This window comes from Microcaecilia unicolor, chromosome 5 (genome assembly GCF_901765095.1).
Source record: "Microcaecilia unicolor chromosome 5, aMicUni1.1, whole genome shotgun sequence".
Classification (NCBI taxonomy): Eukaryota; Metazoa; Chordata; class Amphibia; order Gymnophiona; family Siphonopidae; genus Microcaecilia; species Microcaecilia unicolor.
Window position 1 is genome coordinate 132,468,870 of NC_044035.1, and position 14,993 is coordinate 132,483,862.

At 43.2% G+C, this 14,993-nt stretch overlaps 1 protein-coding gene across 3 annotated transcripts in view; it reads right to left on the bottom strand.

Moving 5' to 3' along the window:
- The window catches only part of PARG (poly(ADP-ribose) glycohydrolase), a 496,940-nt gene that overhangs the window by 11,840 nt on the left and 470,107 nt on the right, over positions 1-14,993 (bottom strand). The gene's annotated exons all lie outside the window — the stretch shown is intronic.

A 14,993-nucleotide genomic window follows, 5' to 3' on the forward strand; every position in this document is an offset into this window, starting at 1 on the left:
GGCTGCCATGACCTCTAGTGGCAGACTCACAGTACTTCAAATACTGTGAGGCTGCTGCTAGAGGTTGTGGCAGCCATTTTCAAGAGGAGACGGTGCCAGGCAGGAGCAAGTAGGCATTGCTCCTGCTTGATTTTCCCCCAGACCATCAGGGACATCTCCAGGCAGGCCTGGGGGGACGCCTATGGTGGTAAAGGGGGAGGAGACGCTTTCTATTTTATTTGGGAGGGGTACGGGAATTGGTGCTGGGGTTATCAAACCTGTGGGTTTTTAAAAAATGTATATGGGTCCTGGCCGATATTCAGCTGGGGCCCGTATTTCCTGTCTCATGCGGGCCTCAGCTAAATATCAGTCTGGACTCGCATAAACCCTGGTGAACACCACAGGGACAATTAGGGGAATCGAGCTGTTTGTAACCACCCTGCGGTGGGTTTGCCCATTTACACAATACTTGTGAAACCTATACAATGAAAGCCACAGGATAATGTGGCGGTTTGTAAACAGCAGTGCTGATAATTTCTGTGTGCAATAGTTCCTACGTGCCAACGAGAAGCAATGTAATCAGCTGCTGAAGATTGACTAATAAAAGGCCACACAGTGGACGTAGTTGACGGTTTTACAGCATATTACAGCAGTGGACATGATTGAGTACCATGAACTGTCTGCCTCATCAATGTTATGAAGCAGGACTTTTTTCATGTATAATGGTTTGATATTTAAACTTCTAAAGATATTTTAGATAACTAGTATATAGGGTAAGTGGTGGTTGAAAGGTGATGAATGAGTGGTTTAATGTTTAAAGTTAATAGCTGGTATAAGGCATAAGTATTTATGTTTGAATCTGTTTTATTAACAATAACGGTGAAGTATTTATAATAAAGAGAAATTTGCATATAAAAGTTGGAGTTTAGTGTGGTGTAATGCTGGATATTCAGTGCCAGTGGCCGGACATGGCCCAGAACTGAATATCTGGGAATAATTTAACCAGTGACAGTCACTGTTTAAAAAAATGCTGACCCTGGCCGGCTGAATATTGACCAGCACATATCTAGGACAACAGCACAGTGGAATATATTTCCCATGTAAAACTAATCAGTGGAATATTCTACAAATGCATTCATAGATCTTCACAAAGTTACACCTATGAAAGTGGCCATTATTAACATGCAGTGACAATCATTTAGTCATGTGGAGTAGCTCACCATAAACACATTCTCCACAAGCTTGGAAAACTGATGTTCATCAGATAAAAAATTGAAATCCTGAACATTCCTCTCATAGAAGGGAAAAGTGCTCACCAAAAAAAAAAAAAAATCACACTCACCAAAGTTACTACCTTTCTAATTCAAGAACTGCACTCACAAAAGCAGGTCAATGGAGCCAGTTTCCAGTTTCAAAAGAAAAGAAATAGAAACAGTGCAACTCATATGTTATTTCCTTGCATAGCAAATTTAGAGAGTAAACAAAACATTTGTATAGTGTCAGCAGAAGCTTTGTTTGGAGACTACTTTAGGAGCAGATAAAATATTATTCAAAAGCAACGAAAGTCACCCAATGGAGCCATCAGAACTTTGCCAAGTTCCTTCAATATATATCTTGTCTGCCCCCTCAACCTATCAACTTTTAAGTTGGCTAATTCCTCACGGTCTTCTGAAAATCACTTCCACTCCTATTTCTGTTAATTTTCTGTGGTCCTACTCTTGGCCCTTCATCTGTGAACATAGAAATATTTGTTAAGCAATTCTGCTTTATCAGCATCAGCTTCCACATATTCCTCCCCTTCCTCACAATGCCACTTCTGGACTTCCCTTGTCACTAACGCATATATACATAAAAAAAAGTCTTGCCCCTTATTTTTACTATATTGGCTATTTTTTTTTCTTCCATTTGCATCTTTGCTTTACTGACTGCTTTTCCAGCTATTGTTGCAGTTTTTTGTACTTTATGCCTAACCTTTTTTTTCTTATCTTTTCTGCTACTTCTTTTGAAAACCATAATGACCTCTTTTTCTTTTTATCTACTTTCTTAACAAAAGGTTTTGGTGCCTTTAAAATCTCTTGTTTAGATTTAACTGCTTCTCTGCTTCCTCCAGATGGTATTCCCCCATTTTGACAAAGTTAGTTTTCCTGACCCTTGTTTTTTGAATGAACCATTACTTTTGGTGTCCTTATTTATTTAAAATGTTTACATTCTGCCATTCACTATGTTTCAAAGTGGATTACATAGCAATATAAGAAATACAAAAACATACAAAACATATACCAAAACAAAATTCACACTTAAAAAAATGTCCATCCATCCCAAACCCTCCCAACTGCAACTCAAACCACCCTCTTAGCCACTCACACACACCATCAGCACCAAAAGCTAAACTAACTAAATAGGTCTTCAATTTCCTCCAAAACATTAACAAATCATGCTCACTTATTAAGTGATGCCTTTCAACCTAACAGATGAAATGGCTGACATTATAAGGAAATCAAATATCCAGGAGTAACAGTACTAGGTCAATTAAAGGAGATGTATGGTCTGAATTACTCACCATTGGAGTGTTTTAGGGAAGATGTGGGTAGATGGAAACCTCTCTGTGCAACATTAAAGAACTATTGATTTTTTGAGCAGACTGGATGGACCACGTCGATCTTTTTTTTTTTTTTTTTTTTTTTTTTTTTTTTTTTTTTTTTTTCCTTTTATTTTCAATTTGTTTATTAAGTTTTTCAAATATATTACAACATATCATTTGAAAATCGAAAAGATGATTTTAAGTCAAAATACATCATAAAGGAAAAATAATTAAATTAAACTTTATCTTCTCTTAAGGAATGAACTATTACTCATCTTTAGTCCAACAATTGGAGGCAATTCACAATACTCAGGAAATCAAATATTTAAGGTAGATTAACAACATCTATCACTTAAAGAAAAAAAAATAGACATCTGAGGAGAGTAACCGGATATACATACTATTACGGAGTCGATGTTATTACCATGCTTGGCTGTGTCACCAGCAGAGCAGCCAGTTTAGTTTCCAGAAAAGAATTTAATTGTTTTGATTCAAAGAAAACATATTTAACAGCATTAAGTTTTAAAACACATTTGCAGGGAAAGTTCAACCAGAATAATGCACCTAGTTGAACTGCCTTCGAACGCAGTTTCAAGAACTCTTGTCTTTTCTTCTGAGTTGTTCTGGATATATCTGGGTAAACTCTTATTTTACAATCAAGGAAAAGTTGGTCTTTATTTAGAAAATATTGTTTTAGTACCCAGTCTCGATCCGGTTGTAAAATAAAAACAACTTTAAGAGTAGCAGTTGTCATTCCTATTTTATCGTCTTGTAATATTTGTGTTAAATTCAAGTCTAAATTCACTGAGTGTTGATCAGGTCTTTCTCCATTTTCTTGTACTTGTTTCTTAAAAAAGGGTTGAATGTAATATATTTTTGAAATTGGAGGGTGTGATCCTTCTGGGATTTTTAGTATCTCTGTAAGATACTTCCGAAAAGTTATTAATGGTGAGATTGACAATTGCTTTGGAAAATTTGTCAATCTAAGGGTATTAGACCGTTGAGCATTTTCTAAAATTTCAATTTTATTATGTAGAAAAAGATTTTCTTTAATAAGCTCAGCTTGTATCTTTTGAGTGTTTTGTATTAATTGTGAGTTCTTTTCTACTTCTTTTCCAATTTTTATCATTGTATTGTCCATCATTTTTATTTTCTCTAATTCAGAATCATGTTGTTGATTCAGAAGTAAAAACTTCTGCGAAAAGGAAGCTTCAAGACCAACCAGAGCTTCCCATATGTTTTCTAAGGATATCACTATAGGTTTTTTAGGCAAAAAGGACTTACTTAGTAGGCCCAGGTCTGTAGTGGAAGTTTCCCCTGTCTGTCTCTGGTGTGATCCACGATCTTCCCCAAGATTAGGATATCCTCCTACTACACCCGCACTCTCCATTGCGGGGGAAGTCGGCGTTTCTCTCGAGTCGGCACCCGTGCCAAGAAGCCCCGTAGATTCTTCCTCTGGGGTTTCCTGGTCCGTCCTCGGGTTTCCTGCCGGCATAGGAGGTGGTGCTCTCTGCTCGGGGCTAAGTGATGTTTCAAGCTCAAGTTGCAGAGCTGGCAACCCTCTCCCCAAACTCTGCAACAGCGAGGTAGCTCCCGATATTCCACCCGGGGTAAGGAATCGATCCATCGTTCCAGCAACCGGTAAGACTGGCGTCGCGGGGCTGGCGCGTCGTCTTCCTCTCCTTTTGGGCATTAGAGTTAGGAAATATATTTCTCGTACAAAAGATAGGAGCTGGGACCGGAGCTACTTCCTTAACGTCTCACTCAGACGCCATCTTGCCTCCCGACCACGTCGATCTTTATCTTCCATTGTTTACTCTATTACCTCAATGCTGACCAGAACTAACGTTATAAAAGTGAACACACTCCAAGACTAATTTTTTCGTTCTCATTGCAGCCTTGTTTGGTATCTGATTGTTTCTTTAGAGATCTGAACAGGATCATCACAATCTTTGTGAACAGAGGGTGCCCTAGTGTGTTCCTGACTATGGTTTTCATTCCTTGGGAGGTAGATGGGCTGTTCCCACAAAATTCTAAATGGTATTTTCAGGTCTAATAGTTACGAATGGCAGGCAGCAAACTAGAACGGAGCCAATCTGGACCAAAATCAGGTAGAACTAAGAAACTAGGCTGATGAAATTTAGGTCAACAGAGGACAAACCTATAAGCTCATTCTATGTTAGATCAGGTGTTTCAGGTTTGGAGTGTAATTTTTAATAAGCTGAAGAAGCGGCCCAAGCAATCTCCTTTGGTGTAGATATATGATAAAGCAAAGATACTTACCTGTAGTAGGTATTCTCAGAGGACAGCAGGCCTTATATTCTCAAATATGGGTAAAGCAATCCCGCGTTGCCCAATCCAGAGTTATGACAAGCTGAAAAGAGCTCTGTGGAGCGCAAGACACCCGGAGCAAGTGCTTTCCTGCCCGCCGCAGGAGTGCGGTTACCGCAGTACAATACTATAGTATAGCTGACCAAAAGACAAAAGAGGAGAAAACTCCAAAGGGGTGATGGGAGGGTTGTGAGAATATAAGGCCTGCTGTCCTCGGAGAATACATGCTATAGGCAAGTATCTTCGCTTTCTCAGAGGACAAGTCGGCCTATGTATTCTCACACATGGGGAATCCCTAGCTACCAGGCTCACAGAAAAACAACAACCACTGTCAAATGGGCCTCGCAAAGGCCTGAACATAACAGAGACCAACCTGAACCATATACAACCATGTCAGAGTGCAGCCTGGAACAGAAGAAAACAGGTCTAGGGTGGTGGATTTGGATTCTAGACCCCATACAGATTCTGCAATACTGTCTGTCCAAACCGATTGTCGCATCGGGTATCCTGCTCAAGGCAGTAGTGCGATGTGAATGTGTGGACCGAAGAACAAGTTGCAGCCTTGGAGGCTGACCACAATTGGACTACCGATGCAGCCATGGCTCTGACATCGTGAGCCTTGACGTGACCCTCCAGGGTCAGCCCAGCCTGGGCACAAGTGAAAGAAATGCAATCTGCCAGCCAATTAGAGATTGTGCGTTTCCTGATGGCAACCCCCATTCTGTTGGGATTAAAAGAAACAAAAAGATGGGTTGACTGTCTGTGGTGCTTAGTCTGCTCCAAGTAAAAGGCCACTGCTCGCTTTCAGTCCAAGGTGTGCAAGGCGCTCTAGTCAGGATGGGCATGAGGTCAGGGAAAGAATGTTAGCAAAACAAACTGACTGGTTCAGATGGAACTCCAATACCACCTTAGGCAGGAACTTAGGGTGTGTGTGGAGGACTACTCTGTTGTGATGAAACTTAATGTAAGGTGCATCCACCAATACGGCCTGAAGTTCACTGACCCTGCAAGCTGAAATAACAGCCACCAAAACAATCAAGTACTTCAGGTAACAGAATCCAGTGGCTCGAAAGGAGCTTCCATCAGCTGGGTGAGAACAACGTTCAGGTCCCATGACACTGGCAGAGGTCTGACAGGGGGGTTGACAAGAGCAAACCTCTCATGAAGAGAACAAGAGGCTGTCCAGAGATAGGCTTACCATCTACACGTTGATGGTAAGCACTAACTGCACAGAGGTGAATCCTTGTGGAGTTGGTTTTGAGACCAGACTCAGAGGTGCAGGGTGTGCGTAAGACATGAAATGGGATACAGTGCCTTGCCTTCACATCAGACGGCAAACCTCCTCCATTTGAAAGAGTAACACCTTTTGGTGGAATCTTTCTTGGAAGCCAGTAAGACTCGGGAGACACTCTCTGACACACCAAAGGAAGCAAATTCTAGGCTCTCAACATTCAGGCTGTGAGGGCCAGAGACTGGAAGGGTTGGAGGGTTGGAAAACACTGCAATCTCCACAGTTCCATGGAAGATAAATCCAGAAGAAGAGGGAACCAAATCTGTTGAGGCAAGTAAGAAGCGATCAGGACCATCATCCTGCAGTCTTGCTTGAGTTTCAACGAAGTCTTTCCCACAAGAGGTATGGGAGGATACCCATACACAAGTCCTGTCCCCTACTGGAGGAAGGCATCTGATGCTAGTCTGTCGTGGGCCTGGAGACTGGAACAGGACCTTGTGATTGATTTGAGTGGCAAAAGGGGTGCCCCATGCTCAGAAAATTTTGGGGGCAAAGCTCATGTTGAGAGACCACTTGTGGGAACGCATGATCCTGCTCAGTCTGTCAGCCAGGCTGTTGTTTTTGCCCACCAGATAAGTGGCACGAAGAGGCATTCCATGCCAGACAGACAAACGCCAAACAGCCTCTTGACACAGTGGGCATGATCTGGTGCCCCCCCAGTGCCTGTTGGTGTAATACATGGCAACCTGATTGTCCGTTTGAATGAGTACAGTTTGGTGAAACAGCTGATCTCTGAAAGACTTTACAGCGTTCCAAATAGCCCAAAGCTCCAGGAGATTGATCTGGAGATCTGTTTCCTGGGCGAACAAAGCACCTTGAGTGTGAAGCCTGTCTACATGGACTCCGCAGTCATCAGCACTTTCTGTGGTTGAAGAATTTGGAATGGGAGTCCCACAGTCAAATTGGATCAAATGGTCCACCACAACAGGGAGCGAGTCCGCTTCGGGGACACTCGGATGACATCTTACAGGTTCCCTGTGACCTGATACCACTCAGAAGCTAGGGTTTACTGAGCAGTTCTCTGTTCTGTTGACAAATCTCTCGTCTGTCCCCTTCTCCTCTACTGCTAATTCCAGACTCCGTTACTTTTATCTCACTGCACCTTACGCCTGGAATAGACTTCCCGAGCATGTACGTCTAACCCCGTCTTTGGCCGTTTTCAAGTCCAAGCTAAAAGCCCACCTCTTTGACACTGCTTTTGACTCCTAACCACTGCTCACTTGCCCTGTACCTTTCATCCCGTCCTCTTTAATTCCTTTACCTCTTAGTTGTTCTGTCTGTTACCTGTCTTATTTAGACTGTAAGCTCTTTGCGCAGGGACTGTCTTTTATGTATGGTGTACAGCACTGCGTATGCCTTGTAGCGCTATAGAAATGATAAGTAGTAGTAGTAGTTCTCATGTGAAAATGTGTCATGAGCATCACAAAATGTGGATAAGTGGAGGGGCATAATCGAAAGGGACACCCAAGTTTTGCTGAGGACGTCCTTGCAAAACGTCCTGGTGGTGGGGCAGGAAACCCGTATTATCAAAATGATGGATGTCCATCTTTCGTTTCAATAATACGGTCGGGGACGCCCAAATCTTGACATTTAGGTCATCCTTAGAGATGGTCGTCCCTAGACTTGGTCATTTCTGATTTTCGGCCATAATGGAATCCAAGGACACCCATCTCAAAAACGACCAAATGCAAGCCCTTTGGTCGTGGGAGGAGCCAGCATTCATAGTGCACTGGTCTCCCTGACATGCCAGGACACCAACCGAGCACCCTAGGGGGCACTGAAGTGGACTTCATAAATTGCTCCCATGTACATAGCTCCCTTACCTTGTGTGCTGAGCCCCCCCCCCCAAAACCCACTACCCACAACTGTACACCACTACCCCTTACGGGTGAAGGGGGCACCTAGATGTGGGTACAGTGGGTCTTGTGGTGGGTTTTGGAGGGCTCACATTTACGGAAAGCAGTTGGGGATGCCCAAAATCGGCTTTCGATTATGCCAATTTGGGCGACCCTGTGAGAAGGACGCCCACCTTCCTATATGTGTCGAAAGATGGGCATCCTTCTCTTTCGAAAACGAGCCTGCATGTGTTCCAACAACCTCAACATCTGCCGAGCTGTGACCTGCTAAGGGGTGCAAACCTGAGAAGCCAGTGCGATTAGAGTGTCCACTCTTGCACTCTTGGCCCCGGGAGGAAGGCTTGAACCTTCTGCGTATTGAGCAGGGCTTCAATGAACTCCAACTGTAGGGCAGGGTGTAGAAGGGACTTGGGATAGTTTAAAATGAACTCTAGTAGCTCAAACACCTGAATAGTCCTCCACATAGACTCCCACGCACCGTCTTCACACATGTTCTTCACCATCCAATCACTGTGATAAGGGAACACATGGACTCCCAGTCTGCAGAGTGATGCTGTGACTACTGCTAGACATTTGGTAAATACCCTTGGAGCTGACACGAGGCCAAATGGCAACACGCAGTACTGGAAGTGCTGTGCTCCCAACAAAAAACGTAGATACTTCCGGTGGGCTGGAAGTATCAGGATGTCCATATATGCATCCTTTAAGTCCAGAGAGCATAGTCAATTGTGTTCCTGAATCATGCTGAGAAGGGTGTCAAGGGAAACCATTCTGAACTTTTCTTTAACCAGGAATTTGTTCTGGGCCCTTAGGACTATGATGGGACACATCCCCCCTGTCTTCTTTTGTACAAGGAAGTACCTGGAATAGAATCCCCGCCCATCCTCCCCTGGTGGAACAGGCTTGACCACATGAGCCTTCAGGAGGACTGAAATTTCCTGTGCAAGTAAGTACCTGCTTGTGTTGAGAGCTGAAGGAATGAGCTCTCAGTGGGCAATTTGGAGGTTTCTGATGCCAATAGAGGGCATATCGTAGCCGGACTATTTGAAGAACCATCAATTGAAGGTTAGAAGGAGCCACCTTTCATGAAAATAATTCAGCCTCCTCTGACCAGTAAGTCATCCTGCAAGGTCACTGGGACAGTGGCTATGCTCCACTAGAGCCAGGCAAAAGCTCATCCCTTGCTTTGACTGGGGAGCAGTAGGGGTCTCAGGCGAACGATGCTGACATGAGCGAGCACGCTGGGGCTGAGCCTGAGAAGGCAGGTAAGAGAAGATGGTGTACCTACGCCTCTGCAAGTAATAGGTTCCCCTTCTTGACTTGCCAAAAATTCTCCTAGAGGAGGAGGCAAATGCAGAAGGTGCCCAGCGGTAGACAGAAGAGACAGTATCAGTATGTTTCTTGATTTGGTCAGTGACCTCTTCAACCTTCTCTCCAAAAAGATTATCCCCCTGGCACAGGGCATCCACCAACCTCTGATGAAACGCAAGTTCTAAGTCAGAGACATGCAGCCATGAGAGTTTGCACATCGTTTTACCTTGGGCAGATATCCTGGATATCACATCAAAAGTATCGTAAGCACCCCTGGACATGAACTTACCACACACCTTCTGCTGCCTGGCCAACTTGTGAAGTGACTTGGCCTGCTCCGGAGGGAGAGAATCAGCCAAATCCAACAAATCCCGTAAGTAAACATTTGTGAAGAGCTGGTATGATTGTACACGAGCATAAATGCCTGAAACATCTTCCTTTCAAAAGAGTCCAAGGTTCTAGCTTCTTTGCCTGGGGGCGCCGAATCACAGTCCCTAGAACTCTTTGCCCTTTTGAGGGTGGATTCAACCACAAGGGAGTGATGAGGCAACTGAGGTTATCAAATCCAGGGGTGCTGTGAATCCGGTACATGGTATCGATCTTCTTGGGCAGTACTGGGACAAACAGAGGAGACTCCCAGCTCCATACAAGAACATCCTGCAGGATCTCATGCAGCGGTACAGTCACAGCCTCTCTAGGAGGACACTCGTAGTCCAGGACCTCGAACATCTTGGCCTTGGGCTCGTCCTCCACCTCCAAAGGAAATGGAATGGCTGCTGCCATTTTCTTGACAAACAAGGGAAAGGAAAGGCTCTCAGGAGACTTTCACCTTTCCTGTGGAGGGTGAGGTCGGAGGGGATGCCATAGAACTCATCCACCGAGAAGTACCATGGATCCTCCTCAGACTCACATGAGCTGTGTCAGTCAAAACCTCCTCATGGGAGGGCTGAGACCGAGGCTGCCTCAACGTAGAAGAACAATGTCCTCGAGAGGGGCATCAAAATTGTTGGCTCCATCGACGTTGAGGGGGTACCTGTCTGGATGGCAGTCAACACTGGGGCCACACATGACACAGATGTAGAAGGCCGCAATTGAGGCTGAGGGCCAAGCTGTGCTGCAACAGGAGGCATGGTAGGTGCAAGCAGCCCTGATGACTACGAAGGAAGCCAGCCAGCAGTTGAGGAAGCAAGGCCCGGATGTGCTCATCGAGGGCCGACACCAGGAAAGGCTGTGATGTTGGTTCATAGACAGATTGCAGAACTGTTGGAGTCGAGGCAGGAGGCTAGTGCTGTCTGCTCAGAGACCTCCACACTGGCACCTCTTGTATGGAGAGGGAGCAGCCCTCCCGTGCCTATGCTTCTCGGTTGCTGATTACCTCGGCACCCCGGAGCTTCTGGCACCATGCATTGAGGGGGATTGATGCCGATGCTTCTCGGCCTTCACTCAAAGCCAGTTATCAAGGCTCCTTGGTGCCGAAGAGGATGACTTTGAATCTTCACGTCTTCTTGGGCTCAGATCCGAAGCAGGCCAATCCCAGGGGCCCTGCACAGCTGTCGGCGTTGAGGCAGGTGGAGACCCACTTGACACACAACTGCTCCCGGTGTCCACAGGTCTAGCAGCCATATTGTACTGATGCTCCCCTATACTGATGATTCGGATTGGGTTCCAAAAATTTGTTCCCGCTGAGCCTCTCTGGCCAAATGAGTCCTTTTCTTCATACGAAGACACAGGACACAGTTAGAAGGATTATGATCAAGCCCTAGGCACTTAAGACACCAAGAATGGGTACAGAACTTGAAGCCACTGGGAACTTGAGTGGACATGGAAGGAAAAAACTCCACAGCCAAATCAAAATGAAGCAATGGTGCCACAAAAAGGGGCAAGGAACCAGAAAGAAAGAATTGGAGAACTTGGCCGATGTCAAGGCCTAAAAACGGCCTGATGCAGAAAACAAAGGAAACATAAAAGCAGGAAAAATAGAAAACTAACACAATAAAGGGAAGGGGAAAAAAAGGACCTGAACATAAAAGCTCCAGACTGGAAAATGTGAGATTGCATTACCCATGTGTGAGAATACATAGTTTCCCACTGGTTGTTAGAGTTCAATGATGTTTTGCTAGGCAGTAACCCTTGGCCCCACAAGGATAATTGTCTTTATTATCACTTCTAGGAGTAGACACAGAAACAGTTTGCTGGAAGTGTTGATCCTTCTTTTAACTTGGATGTGTCATCAACATTTCTTCCAAATTCATAAAACTAATTTTCTTCAGCTCCTTCACAAGTTAAAAAGAAATTATTTGGTGGTCAAAAGAAAGTAAAGGTTTGATTTCTACATTTTATTAGTGCCTGGCTTAGTACAGTGTGCAAACGAAATACTTCTATTAGTACAAATGAAAAAGGGACCTTGATGGAATTCCTGTGGGGTGAGATCTGAGGCAATGTTAGGATAACTTCCATCTGCATAAACACATTTGCATTCAGAGTGTAGGATTCTATTTCAGATTTACATAACATGCTCAAGGGTGGCTAGACAAGTGTTCTTTCAAACACATGTGGTAGGACTGTCCATGGGTGCAAGTGTTTTGGCAGTAGGTATTTAGTATTAAACCAGATATTACAGAGTGTAAGCTTCCCAAAGACCATATGTTCATGATGCTGACTTAGTAAACCTTCGTACTCTTGGCAGCCCGCACAACTATAGCAGTCAATTAGAAGAATGTAGACCTACTATCTAGTTTGCACGAGTATTTCAGAAAAATACAGTAGTTTTATAAGATAGAAAGGAAGATGGAAACAAATTGCATTAAAAAATTCTTTATCATTTAAGCAAATTAAACAAGCATTTATTCTTAAGGAAATACAGAACTAATATTTTAAGGAAAATTTACATATTTCAAAAATAAAAGGGAAAAAGTATTCAATCGTCCTTCTTAGACCACAAACGTTAAAGGGGCTGGAACAGAAAAATAGGAGTTATAAAAAATAAAAGGAAAAAGAAACAAAGGTACAACTTAACATGTAAATCCTCTGCACTTTACATTATTCAACCTATTATCAAGATTCTCTAGTTGTGATCTTAAGTCAATGAAAGTCTTCAAAATGTTCAAGGAGGAAGAAAGTATACTTTATCCCAAGATATTTAAACTAAACATTTGCAGAAATATGTCAACAAAAAAGAAGCACCTAAAGCTAATACATCCTGTTTCAAAGCCAAAAACAATTTTTTATGTTCCTGAATGGACTTAATCATATCCAGATAAATCCATATCCTCCTACCACAGAAGAGAGATTGTGAGTTCCTAAAAACGACCTTATTACTGCATTTAAGTCCTGCTCAAATACAAATTAAATCAACAGAATAGCTCTTTCTGAATATTCTAAGGATGCTTCCAAAATTTCCGCGACATTTAATGCTTCAGATCTCATACCGTTACAACTACAGCCGAATCCATACTTCCCCAACTTGAAATTGCCTCAGTTAGAATCAATCATCCAACCCTGCAAGACCACCTAAATGTAGTCCTGTTTTACAGACCACCAGGCAACTGGCAGGATTGTCAAATACACTTTATGGACTTTATATCGAACACATATGTCTCTACCTCCAACCTTCTTATAGTAGGGGATATCAACCTTCACCTTGAAGATCCTAACTCCTGAAACGTATGTGAATGTAAGGATTTCTTCCGATTGTGGAACCTTCACTGGCCAAATATGCAGTCAACCCACACTAAAGGACACACACTAGACATCATTACATACAAATTCTCCTCAGACCTAAATCTTGTGCCAACAGATATAAAATGGACAGCCACATCATGGTCCGACCACTACAAAGCAAACCTGTCCCTTCAATGGCGTATAAAAAATCTACACCAGAAACAAGAAAGACTAACTTATACCACGAGAGGTAAAATAGATCCATTAATATTCTGGCAACAATTCTACAATAACGAATGGACAGCACTAACGGATTCATACCAATTTATTCAAGAATGGGACAACAGATGTAGAAGTATACTAGACAACACTGCACCACTTCAAACCAGAACCTCACAAAGGAGAAACACAATACCTTGGTTCAGTGAAGAACTGAAAATACAAAAAACACAAGTTAGAAGATTAGAACGAGCATGGAATAAAAGGAAAGACGACACCGCATTCAACGCCTGGAAGCAACTACAAAGAAAATACAAATACACCATCAGACAAACTAAAAGATCATACTATAAAACTAAAATTGGACCAGACTACAAGGATACACATAAACTTTTCCAACTAATCAACAAATTATTAAATACTACACCGGTTACCTCTAACAGTATAGACACCCCATCAGCAGATAACCTTGCGAAATACTTCAAAGAGAAAATTGTAAAGTTACGACTCACGATACCTACCAACTCCATCGACTTTGTAAAACTCCTTGACTGTCTACACCCAATCCCTGGTGAATTCCCAGCTGACCGAACATGGACCAACTTTGACAGACTCTCGGATGATATCATCTCCCAAATGATTGGAAGATTCGCCAAGTCCCACTGCAAACTAGACATATGCCCTAACAACCTTGTAAAACTCGCCCCTCAACAATTCATATCAGATCTCACTATGCATCTGAACTACACGTTACAGAACGGACTCTTCCCAAAGGACAAAGGAAATATTCTTTCTACTCACCCCTATACCTAAAGATGCAAAGAAAAGTACAAGTGACTTAACCAACTATCGCCCAGTAGCATCCATCCCGCTGAAACCAAACTAACGGCATAGGTTTTTTTTGTTACATTTGTACCCCGCACTTTCCCACTCATGGCAGGCTCAATGCGGCTTACATATTATATACAGGTACTTATTTGTACCTGGGGCAATGGAGGGTTAAGTGACTTGCCCAGAGTCACAAGGAGCTGCCTGTGCCTGAAGTGGGAATTGAACTCAGTTCCCCAGGACCAAAGTCCACCACCCTAACCACTCAAAGCAGCTCAACAACTACCTAAATAAATTCGCAATTCTTCACGACTCTCAATCAGGATTTCGAGCTAACCACAGCACCGAAACAGTACTAGTTACTCTCCTGACTAAATTTAAACAAACAATCGCAACTGGCAACATACTTCTCTTACAATTTGACATGTCCAGTGCCTTCGACATGGTCAACCATGAAATACTACATCCTAGAATATTTCGGAGTTGGAGATAATGTTCTTAATTGGTTTAGAGATTTCCTGACCACGAGGTCATACCAAGTGATATCTAACGCGATCACATCAGCCCCATGGATACCTGAATGTGGAGTCCCTCAAGGATCTCCCCTCTCTCCGACCCTCTTCAACCTAATGATGACACCCTTGGCCAAGTTACTATCCAATCAGAACCTCAATCCATACATATATGCAGATGACATCACGATCTACATCCCATTCAGACATGATCTAAAGGAAATCACCAGTGACATCAACAATAGCTTCCAAATCATGCATTCATGGGTGGATGCATTCCAATTGAAACTTAATGCAGAAAAAACACAATGTCTCATACTTACTTCACAACATAACACAAGTAAATTCACCACTATAACCACACCAAACTTTTCCCTTCCCGTGTCAGACACCCTGAAAATTCTCGGAGTTACCATCGATCGAAA